We start from the raw sequence: 15,650 nt of genomic DNA on the forward strand, positions 1-15,650 counted from the left end.
GGGGTTAAGCTCACGCTTAGTAATCACCGATAATTTATCCTCTTTATCAAATCCAGGGAGTAGGATTTTATTCAAACTTGTCCGAAAGCGACAAATCTCCAAAGGTTTTCTTTATGGATGCAACTTCGCAATTACCTATTTCTACCAGGTCAGGGTTATTATGAAGTCAAAATTTATCCCTCCACAATATGGAACCATCTATAAGTACATTTCGAAAAATTGGTCCCGAAAGATATACTATACATGGAGAGGGTAATCCATATCATAAATAGCAGGAAACGGTGATTTATCATAAAATTTCTTGAAAGATGATTTCAGCCAGCATTAAATAGACTTTAGAAAGAATCCCAGTGATTGTCATCAAGCGTGAAGCGGATTAAGCGATGGGCCATCGTGGATACAGAATCGAAAGTAGACTACATAGCAGAAGCCAGACGACAACTGATGGATGTGGATTTTTACAAAACTCTCTACGGGTGACCCAACTTGATCATATAGCAAGCACTTCTTATCAAGATTACGGGTTCAGGAAGCAGAACTAGCAGGGTGGGATTAACAATAACGGTAGCCAAATTTCATTAACAAGTTCCCATCGTGCCGCTGTATTTTATATTATAAACGTTGCCCAAGATCCATAAAGCAGGGTTTCCTCCCTCCTGGTCGTGCCCATTGTGGGCCCAGTGCAACTGAGTCTATTAGAGCCACTTTCAATCTAATATGTGGACTCTTCTACAGCCATTGTTGGCAGAAAGGCATGTCTCTACATAATTGGACTCTGTACATCTGGCCACTCTATTGGAAGGTTTGGATAGTCCTGGAAGGGTGATCAAGTAAGCTTGGTGGACACCTTGTAGGGATGTCACCCTCCCTTGTATTTACCTGGTGATCCCCACACGATGAAATTAGAGCCATTTTATATGATGCTTTCGGGCACAAAAAATACGACTCCATCATCCAACGGTACATTTTTTTGATTAGTTTGATGTAGAACTCCCATCCTAGACAACAGCTATTTTAAATTTTTGGATGATTTCTTCTTACAAACTAGGGAGGATTGAGTATGGGGAGTAGCTTCGCGACCCTCAGGGGCTAACCTTTATATATGGAACGAGTATTTGAAAGCCAAATATATCTTTTGGAATGCAACAGCTAACCCTTTTTTTTCAGTCGCTACATTTCCTATAAACGCTACTATTGACGACATCTATTTATTCTTCATTTTCCATGCTCCATTTCAATTTAATGCATTCTGGTATGGGATCAAATGGACTTCAATCTAATTCTACAACGTTTAGTGGTCAGGCCAGCAAAGAAGAGGTACACTATTTGGACACTTCCCGTGCCATCACAGCGGATCGTGAAAATAGTCTTTCGACTGTTTCCCATAAGCTCCACGGACCGTGAAATAAGGCGCTTCCATTTTAAATCATATCACCCACCCTATCGCTTACTGTAATAATTTACTATATAATGCTTTAGTGCAGCCAAAACGTGTAATTTTATTAATGGAAATCTGGATTTCATAATGGAAGTTTCAATCGTATTGTGAACAATTATTATAACCGGGCTATCCCAAAGAGGTCCTATATAGAAGCTATGGGACAGAATCTCAAAAGTAGATCGTCTTGCTCCTTGTTAAAACTGGAAACGTAACAAATAACAACAATAATCTCGCTTGAATATATGGTCTTTAGATCAGCTAACTACAATTTAACAAGCAATTATTAACGCAGTGCACCACGTTCGCCAACATTGGCATGTCATTTCAGACTTACCTGGGTGTCAGACACCTGCCTATGAGCCGAGGCCTTAGACGCTTTAGATGATAACCAACGCGGATAGCAGTTATTGGTGGCATGCAAGCACTCTATTAAAGTGAAACAGCCTTCTACACCAACATCATATATGGACATTTTCCATGTGAAAAATGTATACAATGTAATTTTTTTCTATGTCTGTTCGTTTCTCTGAAGGTTCCTGGTACTATGATTGTATGGACATTACTACGTTAATTTTACTTAACTGTGGACTCACAGATAAATGTGTGTATGCATTATGCGCCCATGTCCTAAAATGTATGTGGGAAAAACGCTAAGCTCTTTAAAATTAAGAGTGTCAGGAACACAGAAGTTGTATCAGGGCTAAGAAAATGGAAGCACCACTGGTGGAACATTTTGATCGGCGTAAACCATAATGGACACTGACCTCCGCTTTTGTACAAGCTACAGCAATTTCAGGGAGATTCTCCCACATGAATTGTAGACAGAATTATCCTCCAAGCAGAAAACCGGCCTCATATATAAGTTTAGAACAGATTCCATTGATTAAACAGGTCATTGGATTCTTTTTTCTTGTCATCTTTAATACTGTGTCTTTAAGAACACTGGAAATTGCAAGTACTTATCAGCTGCGCAACGTAGCTTCAACCAGAGAGAGTCAGCTACCAGAGGAAGGTAGATCTAACAGCTTCTTGGAAAGCTGCTTGTAAGTGGAACTAATAACATTAGTGAGCTTAATAATTGCTCATTTCAGTATATATGTATGTTATAATCATATATGTATTTTATAAGTGATGTATTCAATAAGACATGGAAATGTGCTTTGAATTTGTATGATGTCATATGCATAAACAGATTACCTATAGAAAACCTGATGTAAAAGTGAATGGGTAAATCGGCACTAATGCAACCGAAGAGCTTAATTTTCGTATGCATATGCTCCTGCCAGCAATGAATTGAAGACTGCAATATTTATGACTGAACTTTGTTATCAATTGCAAGAACTTGGATTTATATGAATTTGGATTTATATGAATGTGGATACACCTTTGAAAGGACTATTGAATGAAAAAAGAGAAAAGGTTTAGTTTAGATTATTGAATGAAAAAAGAGAAAAATAATTCATGTGATGATACAACAGTGAATTATATTATTGTATGTTATGAGCATTGTTCCTTATTATACAAATAAGAAATACCACACTTAAATTGGCTGCCAGTGGGTTACGTGGTTTGTATGTTAATGCTTATTTAGACGTTACCTACATCTTTGTTACCTTTAATATTTATTTCATGCCAATGGTATGAGTAAGTATAACACACAGTAAAGTTCAGCATGGTTCCTGTCTAATAAAATTTACCACCTTAATCGGAAGTGTATCTCATTTTAATCAGCTGAATTCATTTCCAACTAATGTGTTTAGGATATAGGGCAGTGGTGGCGAACCTATGGCACGGGTGCCAGAGGTGACACACAGAGCCCTCTCTGTGGGTACACACAAACAGAGTGCTCCCCCACACATCTAGGCTGGCTTGGGCCACTGGACTTGATTATTAGCATTATTATTAGCATTAGCTAATTGATTATTAGCATTATTAGCATTAAACCTAAGACTTAGTTTTGGGGAAGCAGTGTAGGTAACCCTGTTAAGCACTGTTAAACCCCACTGATTTTCATGCAAAGAACTAAAGTGCAATCCTTTACCTGGGAGTAAGCTCAGTTGCAGGCAATGGGGCTTGCTTCTGAGTAAACCCTCCTAGGGTTGTGATTCACCCGTTGGAAGAGTTGCATGGTTGCTTCAAAGCAAAGCCACAGACTACCACCAAGCTTACTCCCGAGTAACACGCGCCTTGGAGCCAACCGTTTTTTCTAAACTAAAACCTTAGTATTCAGGTTAAATTGCCATGTTGGCACTTTGCGATAAATAAGTGGGGTTTGGGTTGCAATTTGGGCACTCGGGCTCGAAAAGGTTCGCCATCACTGATATAGGGTGTCACAAGTCCAGCAATGGCCCATAAATGTATTACATTTCCTTAATCTTAAGGTTAAAGCATCCAGTGTTACAACACTAATGGAAGCTAATCTTTACAAAAGCCTATAGGTATAAATTCACCAGGATAGACTCAATCAAGTAATGCTTCATTTTCTTGATCTATGCTACTGCCTACGAAGAGCCAGAGAACAGTATTGTGGGCCGGCAGCATAACTTGGTTTGCAGTCTCTTCCATTAAAGTTCTTGGGAACAGGACCTTATGCTTTGAACAATAAATAAAGGGAATTAAAAAAAACCCTGATCCCATTAAAGGAAGAGGTCTTAAATGAGTGCTGGACGTAAAAGGATAGTTTTGAAACAGCTAAATGGTTTAACGAATCTTCTGTAATGGTAAATAAGTTTCAGGAGTCACGGAAGACAATTATAATTTTGTACAAAGAATATACAAACAGCCTGTCATTTAAACCATTTTTAAATATTGTGCACAGCCAGTAATGTGTAACATAAACAGCCCTGGAGAATGTTCGCACTTGTATATAAAAACAGTCACACTTCAAATGAACTATTTCTGGGTAAAGCTGTTGCCTTTCAGTACTTCTCAGCTGCTAAAAAGAAAGGAAGTACTGATCATTGGCCTTTCACATATTGAAAACTTTAACACATATTTCTATTTCTGTTTCTAAAAGCTGCAAGAATAATTCTAGCCTCTGGGATCAAGGAAGGAAGAGAGGTTTCTATAAATTCTGTCCCCTATTTATATTCAGTCCAGTAGAAGAATGTGGCAGAAACTGTTGTCAAGATGCAGCTAATTTAAGTGACCTCCATAGGGGCTTCAAGACAAGAGACAGAATTAGTTTGCCACTGCTTTCATTTTTTTAAAAAAAAATGAATTATGATAATTCAGAGAACCTGTTATACCTATATGTTACAATGGTATATTGGTATAACAATATACTAGTACCAATTTTCAAAAAAATATAAAAGCCTCTCCAGTGACGGGGGGGGGGAGGAAATGGCTGCGGCGGAGACTAGGTCAGGGAAGAGGGAGGAGGCGGAGGAGGAGTTTGGATTTATATCCCCCCTTTCTCTCCTGCAGGAGACTCAAAGGGGCTGACAATCTCCTTGTCCTTCCCCCCTCACAACAAACACCCTGTGTGGTAGGTGGGGCTGAGAGAGCTCCGAAAAGCTGTGACTAGCCCAAGGTCACCCAGCTGGCATGTGTGGGAGTGTACAGGCTAATCTGAATTCCCCAGATAAGCCTCCACAGCTCAGGCGGCAGAGCTGGGAATCAAACCCGGTTCCTCCAGATTAGATACACAAGCTCTTAACCTCCTACGCCACTGCTGGGAACATGGCTTCTAAGTATGTGTGGTGCAGAAATTTCTGTTATCAAAAGAAGAAATATTTTTTCCAGTTCTTCAAGTTGCAGGGTTTATTTTGTATAACAGTTGCATGCATATGTTCAGGCTCTGCCCTTTTCCTTTTCTAGATCCCACAGGCAACTTTCTGCAATTCCAGTTCTTAACACTGTTTCTGCATTTATTATTTCAGTTGGAGTATCAGAATGTTAGTATACAGTATTACTATTCTGTAGTTTCATTCCTAAGAACACTTTCTGGGGAAAACCTGATTGAACAAAATGGGACTTGCTTCTGTGTAGACCTTAGGGTTGCTTCCTTCATAACAATGTCGACCAGAGGAGAAAATACTTTGAACTGATTTTTTTAAATTAAATGATGCCATCTTCTCTACACTAACAACCTCATCCAAAGTGGGGGAGGGGTTCGCTTGTGGGAGCAGTTCATCGGCTGTATCAGTGGATTTTTTCTCCCCAGGGAACCTACCCCAGCTATTGAACTTTCCTACACTTATTTGAAATGTTGCCGTCGGAACTGACAATAGGCCAGCTGGGGAAAGTGTGTTCTGAAGGACACAGCAGCCCCAGACCCCAGTTTGGCAGAGGAAAAACAAGACAAGGAGCAACAACCCTCATAGTATGAAAGAAAGTCCAAAGTCCCCTCTGTTTCTCATTCATACACACAGCACACACATATGCTTGAAACTAGTTGAAAAGTCCCATGGAGTTCTTTGTCTCAATCTCATTTTTTTAAAAACCAACCGGCATCCAGAGAAAACTGACAGAGCAATTAACTCCTCAAATCATAAAAGGGGAATATTTGTATTATTCACCATAGACTAAGGTATAATGTGTACAAATATATATGAATGGAAAGCATCATTGAACAGTTGTTGAGCAATCTGATAAAAGTTTACCTAGGAGTAATTTTTTAACTTCATTTATTTGAATATTTTTAAACTTCATTTATTTTTTATTTTTCACTAAGATTCAAGGCAGATTATAAAATGTAGAATTACAGAAAACAACTAAATAAGACAGCACAAGACACCCAGCAACAATGTAGTAGGAATAGGATTACAGAAATACTGTCTAGTGCAAAGAGAATACTGTCTAAGGCATAATTTACCATCAACAATTTAGACAAGAAAGGTACTAGATTGTGCAATAAAGCCAAGATAATGCTTACAATAAACTGTGCAATAGACTAGAACCCCCTTTGTGAGTAAGCACGATTCAGACATACCATATGCCTGTTAATTTTAGGGCTGTTAGTTTTACAACTATATGGAAGAGTGATCGTGCAGTATCAGTTCATATTCCCTGCATATAGTTAAGTAACTGAAATCAGTGAGACAAATATCTGGATGGGCCTTTGGCTGCATCACACCCAATGAGCATGAAGATTTTATTATTTCTATAGGTGACCCAGTGGCAGAGCTACAAGGGGGCCGGGGGATGCACCGTGTACCGGGTCCATGCCTGGCAGGGCATGGAAAATCACCCCCAGGCCTCTCCCCCTCCCCCCTGTGGCATCCCCTTGCAGTGCCCTCCCACCCCCCTTCCCACACTTACCTTAGTTCCTTTCCTTTGGGGGGGGGGAATCCACCCCCAAACACATCACTTTCCATGGTGTTTAAACTAGGGACCCCAGATTCTCCCTTTAAGGTGGGTGCCACAAGTCGAGGGAGGGCACTGACCATGCGGAGCCAGAGTCCATGCCAGCACACCTACTCAATCCCTTCCAGCCTTCCCAAGCAGTAGACCTGGGTCCCTTGCTGCCTGCTCAAGTGGTAGACCTGGCCCCCTTCCTGCCTACCCAACAGTAGACCTGGCCACTCCTCCATGAGATTGCAGATGGCTTAATTTCCCCCCCTCCACTGTATCGAGGGAAAATGGAAGCAAGGGGGAACTCTGATTGTGCACCAGGCTCCATTTTCCCTAAATATGCCTCTGCTCCACCCTCCTGGGGTCTGTGCAGTCAGGCTTCTGCCTTCCCCAGGCCCTGGGGAGAATAGGTGCCAGAAGCAGGGATGTGCAGGCAGCGGGGTTACATAATGCATGGGGGCAGGGCTATGCGACCCATGGGGGGGGGCACCAGGAGGACGTTTTGTCCATGGGCACCACTCCCCCCTCATGTGCCTCTGCCTGTCTGAAACTAGTTAATAGTCTCAAGCTGCAATTATGGGAAACCCCTGTAATCTATAGTAGGTATTGATTTTTAGGATGTTACACTGAGCCTTGAACCTGTGTTTTCAATTGGTATTTCTAGCTGAGAGTGAGATGAAAAAAGTCCTAAGACAGGAATAAGCATCCATAAATTGGGTTTGGTTTAGTAGCCAACCATCAATCTTGACCACCCCAAGTCCAGCAAGGGAAGAAACTAGATAGCTGTTTCTCTGGCTTTGTGCTTTTTGCATCTACATTGCTTTCTCCCTTCTGCAAAAACTCAGTGTGGAGAAAAGAAACTTCCCTTCCGTTCTTGTCTGTGAACCACAGAAAAAGCAATGAGAAGTGTGTTTCTTCTGCCTTTATGCCTTCTTTAAAAATCCAACACAATCAGCTCAGACATCCCCCCCTCAATATTTCTACAATCATGGTATGTTTTTAAAGGAGGAAAAATAAATGCCAAAGTGGGAAATATTTGGTATTTTATTTTTCAATTGAAGTAACATCAAAAGAAGAGTTCCCCCACCTTGCAAAAGGAAAGAAAAACAAGTCCAGCAAAATGACAGCCAGACTTTCAGAGGCGGTATTGTTGGCCTATCATGGCAGCCCCAACCAGAGCTGTTCCCACTTCCATGACTCAGCCCATTACATTAAGTTATAAAAGACGTGCAAAGTGCCTTGCTTGGTAAATTAATAACCAACTAACCCTCCACTACTGTGATAAAGTCTTTCCATTCACTACTCATTCTAGGGAACTATCAGATATAACTTGCTAGTGGCACATCAGTCATTACAGACATTGGCACTTAACTAGCTTAGGCCCCTTGTTTTCTTTGGTCTAGTTAAGTTGTCAGCCCCGAATGCCCAGAATTGCATTGTGCAATTTCACACAGAGCCCTTCCACACATGCAGAATAATGCACTTTCAATCCACTTTCAGTGCATTTTGCAGCTGTGAGGAATAGCAAAATCCACTTGCAAACAATTGTGAAAGTGGGTTGAAAGTACATTATTCTGCATGTGCGGAGTGGGCTATTAGAAAGACACAGGGTTGACTTTGAGCTGTTGCCAGTGGCCCGTTCCACACGGGCCTCGCAAATGGGGGTGCACCAGCATACTTGCTACCAGTGCACCCCCCGGGGCCATTTGCACGGTGCCCTGCAAATGGCCCCATTGGCCCAGCAGCCCAGGGGGCTGCGTTCTCATGGGCACGCTGGCTCAGACCCTTCTTACCTTGTCTCCTGGTCGCCATTGCACTGGAGAGGCCCAGGGACACGCCCCCGTGGCCATGGCAACGCCTCCAGCACCAGAGGGACGCTGACATTTTCCAAAAGCCATTGTGGGGGGAATGCACCACTGCCGCTGCAAAGTCCTCCCCCACAACAGTGTTTTTACCGGCCCCATGCCGGTCTATCTGGCCTGTGTGGAATGGGCCAGTGAGTTTTCTAAGAGATATTATAAGGGTTCTTTGTAATTTTTTTGTGTGAAACTAAAGCCTGAGGTACAGTGTGATTTTCTAATTAGAGAGTCAGACTAGGATCATGAATACCTAGACTCAACTTCATACTCTGCCATAGAAACTTGCTGGGTAATCTTGGGCCAGTCACATACCCTCAGACTAACCTACATCACAGAGTTGTTGTGAAGTTAAAATAAAGAAGAGAATGTTGTAAGCCATTTCAAGTACACAATATAGTATAAATAAAATAAATAGATGGACAGTCTACTGCTCTGTGCATAGAATCCCTTGTTCCCCTCTGTTTCTGGTTTTTTAGCCCCTTCCTACCACTCAGGCCCCTTCCGCACATGCAGAATAATGCACTTTCAATCTACTTTCAATGCACTTTGCAAATGTGCAGAATAGCAAAATCCACTTGCAAACAATTGTGAAAGTGGATTAAAAGTGCATTATTCTGCATGTGCGGAAGGGGCCTCAGTGGAACAGATGGCAGTGAGAAAGACGAAGAGGTTAAATTTCTCCTCTTGCCTCTTCCTCAAACACAGCTCTGCTAAGAAAAGAGATCAATTTATTCCCCTTGTCATGCTAAAGGCCACCCCTCTGTTCCAACAATGATCATTTTAGGGGTCAGAAAGACCTGAAGGAAAGGAGAAGGCTGTGAAAACTCTCCATGCTTTCCTATTGGTGAATGATAGAATACTGCCCAATATCTTTGTTTTTACGTATGAATTATGGTGCCATCTTCCGCACATATACCACAGATCAGATGTATGTGTGTCATGCTATTGGATGCAGTAATGTCCCTAGATCAGGGAGTCCAACCCTTGTTAAATCTGCTTGCATATGGTATATGGTAGAGGATAAAATCACTGTCCTTGATATTCATATAGATCAGGGGTAGGGAACCTTTAACACTCAAAGAGCCATTTGGACCCATTTTCCATGGGAAAAGAAAACACTTGGAGCCGCAAATAATTTTTGACATTTAAAATAAAGATAACACTGTATATATTGGGTTTTTTACCTTTTACTCCGCCCATTCTGAGAAGTGCATGGATGTGTCCGCCCTGCTGCCTGCAGGGCGGGCAAGGATGGGGCCAGCGGATCGGCCTCGCCGGCTGCCGAGAAAGCGCCCGCCCCGCTCCAATGGGGCAGGTGAGAGGGGAAGCCCGCAGCGCGGTGCGGCCGGCCGTGGGCAGTTGGTGCGCCCGCCTTGCTGCCTGCAGGGCGGGCAAGGATGGGGCCAGCGGCTCGGCTCGTGGAGCCGCAGTGCAAGGGCAGAAGCGCCGCATGCGGCTCTCGAGCCGCAGGTTCCCTACCCCGATATAGATATTCACTGATATCCATGAGCAGTGTTTTATAAATTTGGGTCAGTATTGGATTTTTCATTCTTCTGCTTTGGAATATTGCTTCCAAACATTGTTTGCTTTTTTTCTACAAAGGCAGTTGAGAGATACTGAGAGAAGGGCAAAACAGTGACAGTTTTGAGATGCTTGCATGGTGCATTTACACTTGTACTTCTGATAATAGTGCAGATGCTACTCTGGGCAAATGTGGCATTTAAGAATGACATATTAATCTCAGATGTAAAAAGATTCCAGTGGAGCATAGCCACAAGTATTACTACCAGTGGGCCAGTGGCATGTTTTTTCTGTGTGATAGCTTGTATAGTTAGAAAGTAAATCCTCCTTGGAGCTCTGGAGCATTTTAGAAGATAAACTGTGTGGTGCAATTTATAGTTTGTAACTCAGCCAAGGCTCATCTCTCCCATGCTACCAGTAATGCTTCATTATTTCTGTTCGCTTAGATGCCGACCTCCCAAGGCTCCTATAACATCATGCTCTGCTTATTTGTTCAAAGCAAATGCCACTTCCAACTTCTGATTTATACACTGTATTAAACATGTCGTTAAAATTAATTTACCCACAGTTATTATAGAGCTATTCAAAAAAACCAGCAAAGATTATTTCTCTGTACTTAAAATAGTAAACCTAATAATTGTAGCATCTTATGCGGTCTTCCAAGGGAAACTGAAGGATAATGTTAAGTATGGTGAGTGGGTACCTTGAAACTATGACTCATTTATGGATTTGCTGGTAATAATTTCTGTGTTCTGAACTCATTACTAAAGAAATAATGCAAAACTTAGAATGTGATCTCAGGGAGAATTCAAAGGACTAGATTGGAAACATGGAGCAATATGTTCTACCTAGTGGTCTGCACAATTAAAATCTATTGTGGTAAATCTGTCAATCAAATTATTTATAGGGCAGCATTATGGGTTTGTTATAGTGTTCATCTATTATAGATCAGTCAAAGCAAGTTTCTTAGAGTTCAGCTGGGTGGCCTTAAGATACAAAAGCTACACAGCTACATCCAGAAACTGCCTTTCCATTAAGACAAAAGTGCATGAAATACTCCTATGATATTGGCTAGTGATACAAAAGAAAGCAAGGACCATGACCATAGAATCATAGAGTTGGAAGAGCCCACAAGGGCCAATGAGTCCAACCCCCTGCTCTGTAGGAATACACAATCAAAGCACCCTTGACAGGTGGCCATCCAGCCTCTGTTTAAAAACCTCAAAAGAAGGAGATTTGACCCCCCTCCCCCCGGCATAAATCAATGAAGCCATGGTCTCTGCTAAATATGTGTAATTGTTATCCTAATTGCAGTAACCTCTCTCATTGAGAAAATAAATTATTTTTTCCAGTTATTCCATATCCCTGAAAAAAGAGGTGGTCCTTAAGTGATCACATCTTATGCAACAGGTAAGTAATAACAGCAAATTTCTCACACTATGGACAAGATCCTATGCAAACATTCTAGTACTTTGTAAAATGTAGAACATTGGGTCAATTTATGTTTGTACAACAATGCTAATGTTCCCATTGAGAAAAGACAGGAAGTGTTTTACCCAGCCAAATGTACAATCAAGTATTGTTAGAAAAGGTGCTGGTTGTCATCTTAGCTACTTTATTATGTGTATCACAGTAAGGTCATTTGCAATAGACGGCATTCATTCCTGACTCAGGCATGTCGTGCTTGTAAGGCGTTTACATATGAATTCTCTCTTATATTTAGTGGTGGCTACCTCTATCAGCCCTGTCATTCTTCCTGGAACCCACTTTAATTAAATTTTCCAGGGCGTTTCACTAGTGACCTAAAGGCCCATTGGGATTTATATTCAGGAACAAATCTGGCTTGCTGCCCAAATGCTCCTGGTAGTTTATTGCTTCAGGGAGAGAAATTACTTTCTGCTCAATTTAAAGAGGAATTTGCTTTTTCACTTATATATTGGATGTGTGTGTATATCTATATCTATCTTTCTATCTACTTGTCAAACATTGGTTTTGATTCAAGCACTCTGCAAAAGGAAGGCTTTTTGCATTATACGTCCAGTGTTCCTAGTCACTGGAATCTCAAGGTACATTTACGTATTCATAATCCTGACTTACCAACTCCACCTAGTCGTGTAAATGCACATGTGAATCCTCATCTGAGTTCATTTTGACCCTACAAATGTAGAAAAAAAAGCATTTAGGAAAACAGGCAAAAAATGAATTTATGACAAAATTTATTAGAGGGGTTTTTTTGTTCTGTTTTTGTGGCATGAAAGCATAATAAAAGAATTTCCAATGGTGGACGTAGTTAACAATTGATATCAACTTTTTTGTTGCTTCCTTATAATCTTCTTACATCTTTATCTGTATTCCTGAGATTCAGGCTGCAAATGTCCTCCTTTGAAGATTTTAGTGTTAATAAATCAACTGAGATGCCAAAGACAAAGATATTGTCCCTGCATTTCATTAACACACTCTGTTCTACTTGAAGGAACTTGCAGATGGTATACAGATTGATTCACTTTTTTATGTACTCTTCTAGCTATAATTCTTTACTAAGATTTATATAGAAAAATATAAAAGAGATATGCATTGATAGAGTTGTGCTGGAGACAGCAGAGTCTAGGGTTTTTATATAGAGCAGTGAAAAAAAATAACAGTACAGTACGACCTTATACTAAGTTTAGTTTTCACATAGGATTCTGGAAAAGGGGTAAATTCTGTAAAATTAGGCAATTATAAAAATCGTGTATTTATTTCATAAGTTTTATAAGAGAGCACTATTTCAAAGAGCATTTCTGTTGAGGACTGTTGAGGACTTGGTTTCTGGTTCTGGATAACTGTGATTGTTTGTCTGGGCAGTGGTATTGTGCTGTTTTAAAGTTGGTATGATTTACTGTTCAGTCCCAAACAGAGTTATACCTTTCAAAGTCTATCCAAGTCAATGGTCCTAGAAAGGTAGAACCCTATTTAGGATTACACTGCCAGTGTGTTGATTTTTTACTATAGTTTGCTGTTGGCTGCTTCAGACTTCATAACGAGTCAGATATAGGCTTTTCAATACATAAAAATGAATTAGAAGAAGGGCAAGGAGGAAATGCCATACACTATGGCACATGCATAGTTCTGGCTGTGTTTACTTGTTAGTGAAGAGCTTTTTTCTCCAACATCAGATAGGCCAAAGGGTCAAACCAGATGCTATTTTTCTTGTGAGTTTCCCCAACCCAGCTTGTTTTTCCTGCAGCCACACAGCAGTTGCAGAGCTGGTCATTGTAAAGATCAGGTGAAGCCCCTTTCTGCTTGGAACTGCAGTGATATAATACAAGGCAATGCTGGGCATGGTGTAAGAATATAGTGTGGGGGCATCAAGAGGGGGCAGGCAATCCGCAGCCGGCCTCTCCAAAAGCCCAGTGGAACAACTCAGTTTTTCAGGCCCTGTGGAACTCACCAAGATCCCACAGGGCTCTAACAGCAGATGGAAGTGTGTTCCACCAGGCAGGAGCCAGGGCCATAAAAGCCCTGGCCTGGGTAGAGGCCAGCTGCATCATTGAGGGGTGAGGGACTGTCAGTAGATTAGCCTCTGCAGATCGCAGTGGCCTACTTGGGACATATGGGGTAAGACGGTCACGAAGATATGAGGGCTGCAGGCCAAGAAGGGCCTTAAAGGTTAATACCAACACCTTGAAGATGATCCAGAATTCCACCGGAAGCCAATGCAGGTGGTGCAACACAGGGGTGATATGATCTCTGAAAGAATCACCCATCAGAAGTCAAGCCACTGCATTCTGGACCAGCTTCAGTTTCCATCCTCCATTTTCATAAATTGGGAGTGGCACATGCTCCGAATACTACACATACTGCTCCAAACTATGGTTGCTAATCTCCATGTGAACCCTGGACATCTCACAGAGTTATAACTGATGTCCAGAGTACAAAGATCAGTTCCCCTAGCAAAAATAGCTGCTTGGGAGGATGGACATTATAACATGCTGGGGTTCGTCCTCTTCCCCAACTCTGCACTCCCCAGGCTCCTCTCTCAAACAACCAAGAATTTCCAGATTCAGAGCTGGCAACCTAAACTTGTGTAAATAAATCCCTAGGGGGGGCACTTTCAACTTCTTAGAATAGTGGGGAGGGGGCAGGAACATCTCTTTTCCCCATACCACAGTTCCAAGCAGAAAGGAGCAGCCAGGATTCACCGGGGCCACCATTGTCGCCAGGGGAAGGGTGGCGCTTCCGTTCTTCTCCCTCTTCACCAGGGTTGGGCGGTACGGCTTCAGGGGACGAACTGGGCATGCGCAAGGGCCGTGCAGCCCATTGACCAGGGGCTGGCGCAGGGCGCAGCACCCTGACATCAGCCCACGTGACGCCCACCTTCCTTTTAAGGCTCAGCCAGGCACCACCAGGCTCTCTTTGCCCTGCCGCCCGGAGGATCAGAAAGGGTCTCCCTCTGTTTTTCAAAATGATATTCCCTTCAGTTTGGCCCTAAGAAGGCCCAGGTCCAAGGGATTCTGTAGACTTTCAGCTGCACTTTCAACATATTCTGGGTAGTCAAGGACTGGTGATGGCTGGTGCTTTTTTCTAGGCATTCCTGGATGCAGTTGATTTTCTGAATCCATTTCTATTTGGATTTAACATGTGTTTTAATACTCAGATCACTTTGGTGGTCCTGTTCTGGGGCAGTATGGCTCTGTTGTTATGTATGCTAGCATTTGATACCACATATCATAATATCTGACTGGATTGACTGTGGTATTTGTTGGGTGTACATAGTTTTTCCTTAATCTTATACCAGAGGGTGACTTTTGATTACAGTGCTAGTATACTCCATGGAAAATACTCTGGGCACATCATCTTTGTTTCCTATTGTGTTTGAGATCCATAATGAAGGCTTGAGAATATGCCTCCAGTGTATGTTTACTTTGAGAGTTCATTTTTTGGGAAAACTACGTATGTGTTATTGTGTTGCTGTAATTTGTTTGTATTTATTCAGTGTGATGGGAAAAATGGGTTTAAACTATGTCATCTGTGGAATAAGAAAGAAAGACTTCTTAAATTTCTGCTACAAACAAAAGATGTACAATTGTCCCTATCGCACCAATATCTGGATGATATTTTAGATTCAAATATGTGCTATTTGTCACTGAAATGAAGCTGGGACATCCAAATTGATTTCTGCTTCTGTTCTGTACTCTGTTTCCAGTGATCCACACATTTAGTCTGCATGTGATAATTGCTTATTAACATATCTACATTTAGGTCATTCATGTATATTAGCTCCTCTGCACAGTTCCACTGATTCTACTGCACTATTGCAAAACCCACACATAAAACTTTGTATAGGTTAGGTTATTGTGGTAAAATGTGAACTGCCTATAAGAAGACCATGATGTTTCAACATGGCATCCTAGTTATGTTTACTGTCTTGCTGAAATGGAGATGGAGGCAATTGCTTCAATTTCACTGAAAATACCTTCTATGGTCAATGCTTACATTGGTTAAACAACTCTGTCAAGGACCTTCGTATCCCCGCTCCCTCCAAGAATCTCTGA

At 41.7% G+C, this 15,650-nt stretch overlaps 1 protein-coding gene across 1 annotated transcript in view; it reads left to right on the forward strand.

The window, feature by feature from the left end:
* Positions 1–15,650, forward strand: part of ADAMTSL1 (ADAMTS like 1) — a 569,359-nt gene that overhangs the window by 198,327 nt on the left and 355,382 nt on the right. The window lies entirely within an intron of this gene.

This window comes from Sphaerodactylus townsendi, linkage group LG07 (genome assembly GCF_021028975.2).
Source record: "Sphaerodactylus townsendi isolate TG3544 linkage group LG07, MPM_Stown_v2.3, whole genome shotgun sequence".
Classification (NCBI taxonomy): Eukaryota; Metazoa; Chordata; class Lepidosauria; order Squamata; family Sphaerodactylidae; genus Sphaerodactylus; species Sphaerodactylus townsendi.